The following is a 10,181-nucleotide window of genomic DNA, read 5'->3' as shown; positions in this document are numbered from 1 at the left end:
GAGGTGGGAGGAATGGAGAGATTGTAGTTAAAAGGCACAAATTCCACTTGTAGGATATACCAGTCCTGGAGAAGAAAGATGCTCTATTTCCCAAGAAAATAACAATTTAATATTCTCTCCACATAAATAAAAATGAGGCAACTGCTTGAAATGTTAGATTGCTGGTGAGACTAATGTGATAATCAACAATCAGGTTGTACAATTTAAATATATACAATTCTGTTCAATTATACATCAATAACTTTGTCTAATAGGCCATTGAAACATACGTAATCTCAAACTGAATAAATCTTTTGTATAATCTGAATATTTTAATCCTCTTAAAATTCATATATTGAAACATAGTCATTAATGTTTTGAAAATTAGGAGATGGGTTTTGCATACATGATGAGGTAGTTAGAGCAAACTGGGAATCATGTCCTTTTAAAGTACACCCAGAAACCTAACTTATCCCTCCCACCATGAGAGGAAACTGGAAGTCAGAAGTCTGTGAAGCAAGAAGTATAATCTGACAAGACATTGTACATGCTGACATCTTGATCACAGTCTTTTGGCCTCCAGAATTGCTAAAAAGTATATTTTTTGAATTTGTAAAATAGGCTACCTAGTTCATGGTATTTCATTACAGCAGACCAAGTGAGCAAAAATTGGCAATCTTAATTCTTAATCTTAATTTTGATTAACTGATTATAGTTAAAATTTTAGATATTTCTAACTTATTAATAATTAAATCTGTCCTGATCTAATCATTATATTTTCCATTTTTCTTTCATGAGTATTACTAATATGTATATATTCAGATAGAGCTATTCTTTGTGGCATAATAAAATTGATATTTTCAGAGAAATATGCTCTTTGAAAATGCAATGGAAGATTAAGATTGTATTATTTACCCCTCCCCATCCAAAAAAAAATTGCCAACAGCAACAAAAACAAAAAAAATTTGTGAACTGGAAATGTATCCAAAGATAGACAGAAAGTTAATTTCCCTTTGACGCTGGAGTCTAAGCTGTTCAGTTGGCTGTGGGTAGAGAACAATAGTGCTCAGTCCTGCAAGGCAGATTTAGGCAAAATGTCACCTTTTAATGTATTTTTCAAAGAAATTACTTCCCTTCACAGACTGATACAGGGGAGAATCAACTTGAGGACCAATAGGGAGGAGAGACAGGAAATCACAGCCTTCAGGGAGTCAGTAGGGAGAGGGAACCTGCCTTTAACCTCCTTCCTGACTCTTATGTCTTGAAAAAAAATTGTCAGTGCAGTTTCATTTAAGCAGCTTATTTTAAATTGCTCCTTGAGGCTGATTTTGTAAAACTTCTTTGATATTTTATGGTTCTACAGTTTTATGAGCACCATAAATGCCACAAACCTTAGAAATGGCATAGCCTTTCATAGGAACACCTTTCCTTAGAAACAGGGCACAGCTAAGTTACTGACTTCTGAAATCTCTTAATACTCTCTCCATTTTAGATTTCCCCAGACTACCTAACACGACCATTAATTTAGTGTAATATTACCTCAGTACTTTGATAATAGGTTGTCATTACTTAAATGTTCTTCTTCCCTTTTATTCCCTGAGCAAGTAAGTATGATCTGTGCAGAACATAGCACTCTTTCATATCTACTAAGTTAAACACCTAACAATACATCTACTAGCACAGCACCATTACTCTTCCAAAGACACTGAGTGCCCATTGGGAGGATTGACATTCCAGGACATTAAACATTTGAAGAATAAATTTAAAATCTGCTCATTGTGTTTATGTAAAAGCTGGGAGCTGTGTGCTTGCCATCAGATAACAGCACTGGAGTAGATCAGACCCCATCTCTAATATGTTCAAGATCATTCAAGATGATACCTATGGAAACCTCTCAGAATGGGTTAGTCTGCGACATTTAAAAAATCATACTATTGTAATACACTCATACACTCATACACATAAAATAAAAATAATAAAAATATTTTAAAAAACAAAAAGAGGTTAAATAAAATCATACTATTGGGGCTAGAGACATGGCTCAGCTGTAAAGAGCACTGGCTAATTTGGATTGGGCTCCCAGCACCCACATGGAGGCTAATAACTGTCTGTAACTCTGGTCCCATGGGATCTGATGCCCTCTTCTGTCCTCTCTGGGTATCAAACACACATACTCTTGCATACTTGAAGTCAAAACACCCATACAGGTAAAATATAAAAAGAAAAAAAAAAAAAAGAAAAAGAAATAGCAAAAACGAAACAGAACAAAAAAGCCAATTTTCACTTTCATTTTAGTCCTTAGACATGATTAGTCTCTATTTCTTAACCATTGTGAAAAGAGCAGCAACAAAGCTGGCTGTGCAATATCTCTGCAGTAGAACAAATCCTTTGGGTAGATGCCAAGGTAGATTTATCTTTAGTTTTCTAAAAGGTCTCCACTCTGATTTCCACAGTGGTTGTGCCAGTTTGCAATCCCACCAGCAGTGAATGAGGGGCTCCCTTGGCCCACATCCTAGCCAGGACTTGGTCTCATTTTTTTTTTCTTGATCTTAACCATTCTGACTGGGAGAAGATGAAATCTTAAAGTAGTTTTGGCTTGCATTTCCCTTATTACCAAGGATGTTGAATAGTTTACAAATGGATGGAGGGGTCATCAGTCCTAGAGAAAAACCTAAATCTTCCACATTCTTAGATAAACGTAATTTCTTACTATAAGCTAAAACTGGACCCTTATGTTTACAGACAAGTATACCTCTCATCACTTGTCAAAGAAGCTTCATTTTGCAACAGATAGAGACTGTTACAGAAATCAGATGGATTACTGGTCAGATGCAGAAAATGAGTGTCTGTGAGATACCCAGCTCTAAGTGACACATCTGCAATGTAACCTCTACACCAAAGGCTCAGGGAACATAGTGGAACAGGGGTCAGAGAGGATAGTAGTGTACCTCTCAATTATCACCAGCAAAGATTTCTCATGCATCAGATGGTGATTAGCGCAAAAAGCCACAACTGATCAACATGTATAGAATAGAGAATACAGAGTATGTGTCCTTGGATAAAAGTCCTATATTAAACTTCTGCAACATAGGGCTCAGGGATCATTACAGAATAGGGGACAGAGAGACTGTAAGAGCCAGGGGTGGTGGAAGACCACAAGGAAACAGTTTTCCAGTTGCTCATATGGACTTAGAGCAATGGTAACAGCATGCACAAGAACCATGCAAACTCACGCTAGACAAAAACCCAGCATGGAAATAAGAACATGGGTAAGAAGCCCCAGCTTTACCTAAGGAACTATTGGCAACTGATCGTTACTGGGTGACAGAGAGTTGGTATTCTTAAGGGGAGTGATGCTAGATAGGTTGATCTAGGCAGAGTGGATGGACTCCAACTGAGGGACACTTGGGGACACACACTTGTCTTGATAGGCCTTAACATATATGACAGTACCCATAAAATCCAGTGAGTGATGTAGGGGTTGGTTTAAATAGAAGAGCAGTTCTATATATGATTAAAATATATTGTATGAAATGCACAAAAATTTAATAAAATGTTTTAAAATTACTAATCTCCTATTGTTTTCCAGGTTTAAAAAATTGTCCATGGTGAATCTTTCCTTTCCACTTTGTACATTTTTACAGAGATGGTAGCAAAGCAAGTGATCGCTCTAATGGATGCTCTTTCTTTTATTATAAATGAAATCACACTCCTGCTGATTCTGTAAGGATTCTTCAGCACTTTTGCTTTCCCTGAGAGAGCAATAATTGATCACTAAATCTTAACATTACCACACAGGACAAGGAGACAGTCTCCAGATGCACCTGCAATGCTTTTGCTAAGTTTAGCTTTTCAAAAGGTGATATAGATTTCAAACATGTTATTATAGTTTGCATTCAGAAGCAGAAAGCTCACACAAAAGGCTGAAAAGGGAATCATTTCAGCTTCACGTAGAAAGCTATTATCTATATCCAGGATTCCAATTAAGGAATGTCCAAGAAAAACAACAGTGTTGGACGTAATAGTGACCATTTCTGATTAGCCTTCAAGAGCTGCATGTTTAAAGAGCAAAAATAACAAGCCAGAGTCATATTCTATGAATTCCATAAAAGTTATTTTCAACATAAGTCTATATAAGTAAAATGGAGCTGAGAACAGGATGCCCCTAGACTGATAAAATGAAATTATTTTGCTCTTAAGTATACTGAAGCACTACAAAGCTTTTCATTTTACATTACTGAAATAGAGTGTGAGAACAAAAGCACAGGTTGTTGGGGACTGCATAGTGTTTACACTGCGCATATCACTGAACTGACATTCATAACCAGCTCTCAAATACTAGTTACTCAGTTTGTCAGAAGATGAACTACAACTAAAGATAGTAGTGGGTGGTTAATAACCATATTAGAAGTCATAATTTCAAATGATGATTGTGGAGATTGTGCCTGTGCTTCCTGAGGGTTGGGTATACATTAAATATTAACCTATCTTATTCAATTCCTTCAGGAACCCACAAAGAAATATTGTTAATTATGTTGTGAAGTATATTCAATTTCATGTCCATAATTACAGAACTGATAAGGGATTACAGTTGAGGTTAGACCCAGAAATGGCCTTCCTACAATTTCCTTTTGAGTTTGATTAGTTTACTTTCAAACATAGGGGCATTTATATAAAATACCCAATATACTTTCATAATAAACTTGATAACATAATAAATTTGATAACTTCACAGCCCTGTGACGTAAGCCATGATTGTTATTCATATTTTAGAAATATGAAAGAAAGTTGAAGCAAGGTTAAACTGGTTTTAAAATTCATAGAACTAGTTATAGTTAATTGGAATAAGATATTCAGGTTTTCTAATACCAAACATTATGTTGCTTCAAATATTTCACCACATAAAGTGTTCTTCATAACAGAGGCTCTCAACTTTTCTTTAACATACCTATTTTTGTTGTAAAGAACTGGGTTTGCCATGTCAGAAATAAAAGATAAATTTCTTTTAGAACAAAATTCATGTACTTGCTGATAGGTAACATTTAAGGGAACAATTACAGCAGTACTGGTAGCACATCTTATTGCTAAGACTTCAAATTATATTCAATATGTGCTTGCCTAACTGTGCTATAAGATCATTAATCTGTCGACACAGAGACCCACACTGATCAAATTGCAGAGAATAAGAGACAGAGTACTCAGCACTAAAAGAACAACTGATATCACACTCTCTCCTCCTCCCAAGGTCCAGGCATCATTGTGGAAGAGGAGATCAAAAGGTGTAAGAGACAGAAGCAGCGGATGATGACAACAAGGTGATATGTTCTGGACACAACAGGGCAGGTACACATATGAACTCACAGTGGTTGTGACAACATGCAGAAGACCTGTACAAACCCGAGCCAGATGAAATCGTATCATGGAGGCATGAAGCCTCAGCCTAGATGAGAAGATACTGGCAGTTGAGAGGCAGATTCAGATTCCCTTAAAGGAATCTGATACTGTGCTCCAGGGGATAGACCCCCACATGGGAGTATTTGGGGAACAAAAATTGGATTGGTAGGCTTTGAAGCATAAAGTGGGGAACAGGGAGAAGGAAGTGGGTCTGAAAGGAGAAATCATGCGTGGATTTATTTTAGTAAAGTAGATCATTGCCAACAATTCATGCTTCCTATATGTTGGTTACTAGAGTACAATTTAGTTATGTTTCTGTATTTATTCTTGTTTAGTATTATGCATAATAGAATGATTGGCATTTACACCCCCATTTTCACAGAGGAAAATTTTAAGAATAATATTCACGTTTATTTGATACCATAGCACAAAAAAGTGAAAAATCCAATTTAAAGCAATGCTTTTAACAATCATAGTTCCAAAGATGATATGTATAGCCACGTGCATGCATATACATTCATGCATATGATATATACATAAGCTATATACAAATATGTATACAAACGTATTTATATACATCTATGTACACATATGATTTCACAGGACAAACTTGGAATGGATAACGTGATACTTCAAAGTAAAAGCAGTCAATTAATAATCAAGAAAGACTTAGTCCTACATCAGCCAGCCAGCCAGCCAGAAGATACATGGAAGACTTGTGGCATAATAATCTCTTCATTAAACTGCTAATGTCCCATTCAGCTCAAATTATTTCAAACCTCACCTATGTGGCTCTTCCTTTGTCTCAGGCCCAAATCACTCTCCTAGATTCCTGTTTCTCAGGCAGCAAAATGAAATATTTATCCAAAAATATTGTGGCCTCATAGGGAAAAATATATTTGCACCATTCAGTATCCACTAGAAAAAATCAATATACTATGGGTAATGATGTGATATGCATAATAAAGTTTATTTATTTTATTTTTCAAACTTTCACTTATTGTATGTGTGTGTGTGTGTGTGTGTGTGTGTGTGTGTGTGTGTATGTGTGTGTCCACATCCACGGCGGAGAACACATGTGGAAGTCAGAACCTGCAGGAGCTGGTTCTCTCCTTCCACCATATGGGTTCCTGTAATCTAACACAGGTCAATCAGGCTTGGAAGGATGTACCCTTACACACTGAGCCATGTTGTTAGCCCACATAATAACTCTAATAAGATATTTTTTTATTTATAGTTACAATTGAAAAAAAGTCAATGTCAGATATTTTCTTACACAAATTCAGCATCCATTAGATAAGAATTATTTTGTCATTTAGTATATTATTATGATATATGTAAAGAATAATTCTTAGACTTTCAAATAACTAAATAATTAACTTAATAGTAATTAAGTGATTCAAATAAATTTCAGAAGAATATATCTCCACTTTTATAATGACAGGAATTCTATACTTCCTTATAATTTTAGGTAGTTTTCAAGATGATTACAAGAACATATATTGCCTTTTAATTAATTAGATTTTAAAACCCCTGAAAATAGTGCATCTTACTTTTCTAAAAATGAAAGAATAAGACTTTAGAAAGTTTTTGTTTGACATGCTTTTCTTTGTTACTATCCTAGATTCCTTAGTGAATATCTTTAATCCTTGCAAAATTCATTTTTTCTTTTCTTTACTTTTTTCAAGTATAATTAAAGCATTTAATTTAACTTAAGTTAAACAACTTCAGGAAATGTTTTAGTTTCAACTTACATCTTCAAATAGCCTGTTTATATACATGTATAAAAGAATACAATAATCAGTAACAGTAGAAAGAGATGTTACTTAAAAAAGATGGAGGGGCTGGAGGAATGACTGAGAGGTTAAAAGCACTGGCTGTTCTTGCAGAAGACCTGGGTTTGAACCAGGGCTAACACCCATATGGCAGCTAACAACCATTGGTAACTTCAGTTCCAGGGGATCCGATGCCCTCTTCTGTCCTCTGTGGGCACTGCATGACATGACTTACATACATACACACAAATTTTTTTAAAAATAAAAAAAAATGGATTCGTAAAATACAACCACTTAAATAACTCTCAGTAGGACTTACTATTCACTTAAGTAACTTTACTGAAATGGTATCACTAAATTTATAGGGCACACACTTATGTACACCTAGTTTTAGGTAACATATGTTATACATTTCAATTTCCATGGAGATTATGGATCCCAGTCTATTTTATATAATTATTTTAAATGATAACCCTTGAAGATAAGGATATATGAAAAAATATGTGAATAGAAAAAAAGGTTTTAGATCTTTATTAAAATGTCACCTTCTGCTTGGTGAGATTTCATATCTGGTCTGTCTTTTTTATGCCGTCATTACTGTATGCATTAGGAAAATCCCTTAGATGCACAAAAAGCACAGGTATGATAACTGCAATAGGCACAGGAAACACTGTTATTCCCAAGATCCTCTTCAGCCCATCACACAGTTTACCATTCATCAAAAAGATGGACTTCTAGTCCTACTTTCAGTGAATGGGCAGATCCTTGTTTACAGCTCACAACTTTGCACTCTGCTGTAGGAAGAGGGCAAGAGGCTACATGGCAGTTACAGCAGGACAGGCACTTTACTGAGTAATTAAGTACTAGTGTTTTTGGAAATGTTTCTAAATCTTTAGAAGCCAAATGAGCTGGGAAAGCCTTTTCTAACATGGTTGTCTCATCAGAGAAACACTACATAAAGTGTCTACCACTAAGCTAGGTTTGCTTCAGGTCAACATTTTGTACTTAAGAAATGGCAAAACAAGGCTCATCCTGACTATAAAAACTGCTTTCCACTAAAAACAACATCTTCAGGTAACAGTATGTACAGATTAAACTTCATCTTTCCTTGAGTGGATAGTTTCATTGTGCCTCAGAGAGATTATTGCCAAGATAAGCTATCTTGAGGAGAGAATTTCATCCAAATAGATACACACTTTTCTCCAAGGGCTGCTATTACTTTTGGAATTCTAGCGGTCCTAGAGATGATGAGCACAGCTAAAGGTCTACAGTTACACAGATGTTTACTAGGTCAGGCTCTGTAATCTGAGTCACTTAGTATAGGTAAAGGCCATTCCCACTTGGAAAGCTTCCTCCACGTAGGAAGCTTCACCCTGACATTACCGAGGTGAGGCAATGGTTCACTTTCGGAGATTTTTTTCAGCATGTGCCGACGTAGAGAACACACTGCCGATGGAAACGCTGCAGTTTGGCCTTTTATTGTCATCGTCATTTTCTCCTTTTCTGAATTTCTGTCTAAAAATATACCTTACAACATTTGTGGGAATTAACTGAGATAGTATGTTCTAGCAATTAATAAAGATGGAATACCAAACTCTCTATTAACATAAATTGTAGCTAAGTCATTCCCAGTGTCACTCAGTATGTTACAGGTATCACAGATTGTATCAATAATGTATATTTGAAACACACTGTACCTTGGGCTGGGGAGATGACTCATTTGACCCCAGTTCTCATGGAAAAGAACTAGGAGATAGATCTGACAGCACATATGTGCAAATTCAGTGCAGATAAGGCAAATACAGAAAGATGCAAGGATCCCTTGAGGCTTGCTGCCCAACCAGTGCAGCCAGTTCAATGAGCTTCAGGTAGAGTGAAAGACCCATTCTTAAAAATAAGGTGGTGAGAGATTAAGGAAAGCATCAGACATCAAACTCTAGTTTCCATGCACACACATGAACATGTACACATAGAACACAGATACACAGACACGACACGACACACACACACACACACACACACAGCAAATACCATATTGAATTACTCTATTTGATCAAATAGAGTAGAGAGATGTCTCTTTGCTAAGGTGTTCTTTGCCACATGTGAGGTCAGCAGAGCCTAGTCATATATTTGGCAAGTTGACTGTGAAATGGTTGATCTTCTATCACTGCCATGTCAAGACAGGCCACTGTGTAGTGCTGTTTCCTGGGACACATAAATATTCTCCAAGACATCTCAATATGGATAAGACAAGCTGCCTCACACAGATACTGTGTTGCAGTCTGGTAAGAACAAGATCAACAAAGCTCTTAATGCCTTGATTAATAAACATCACTGCCAACATACTGCAATATCCAAAGCAACTCAGAAAGAATGTTATAAATTAAGTAGGAGAATTATCTCGTTAAAAAGAATAGAACTGTTTTTTTAGCAATCTATCCTAGCAAGGTGATCATTCCAACAGTTTTCAGAGAGGATTTACATGGAAAAGTCTTTAGAAGGTCTGCTTTTAGGAAGAAAAAAAGAGAAATTTTAATTAATGGAAGAAAGGAAAAGAAAACTTTTGATTAAATATCTTTTCTATGAATTCCTTATCTATAAATGTAGGACATTTGATATCACCATATTGACACATTTTTACTATTAGAGAATAGATTTTATAGCTCTGATAACACAGTCTTCAACTTAGGATTCCAAGAAGTATGGACATATCTCTTTGAAATCTTGACCACAACACTCAGGATACCTTCCTGAGTTAATGTTAAGCTAGCGTTGGGAAGAGCTGCCATTACCCAAACTGGAAACAGTATCTTCAGATCTTTCAGATTCTAAGAAACATAATAGGGCTCACAAAGGAAGAAGAGCATGCTAACAGTGCAGTAATTCTTTGCTCTGGCTGTCAAACATGATGGGGAGTTGAAAAGCAAAGGGAGCTTTTGGATAATGGAAATAACCGGTGAACCTAAATAAAAGCAGAGTTGTTATTAAACGTGAAAGGAAACTAGACTTTGGTGATATTGTTTCGGGAACTAT

The 10,181-nt window shown here is 35.9% G+C and overlaps 1 non-coding gene across 1 annotated transcript; it reads right to left on the bottom strand.

The window, feature by feature from the left end:
• Positions 1-8,529: 8,529 nt before the first annotated feature.
• LOC115066917 lies at positions 8,530-8,641 on the bottom strand. Its single transcript, XR_003846360.1, has one exon. It is a non-coding gene; the product is annotated as a small nucleolar RNA SNORD89 (small nucleolar RNA).
• Between the last annotated feature and the right edge of the window lie 1,540 nt (positions 8,642-10,181).

The sequence above is a fragment of the Nannospalax galili genome, unplaced genomic scaffold (genome assembly GCF_000622305.1).
Source record: "Nannospalax galili isolate Female #2095 unplaced genomic scaffold, S.galili_v1.0 scaffold663, whole genome shotgun sequence".
Lineage (NCBI taxonomy): Eukaryota > Metazoa > Chordata > Mammalia > Rodentia > Spalacidae > Nannospalax > Nannospalax galili.
The sequence above is the reverse complement of the archived record's forward strand: the minus strand, read 5'-3'. Positions and strand labels throughout refer to the sequence as shown.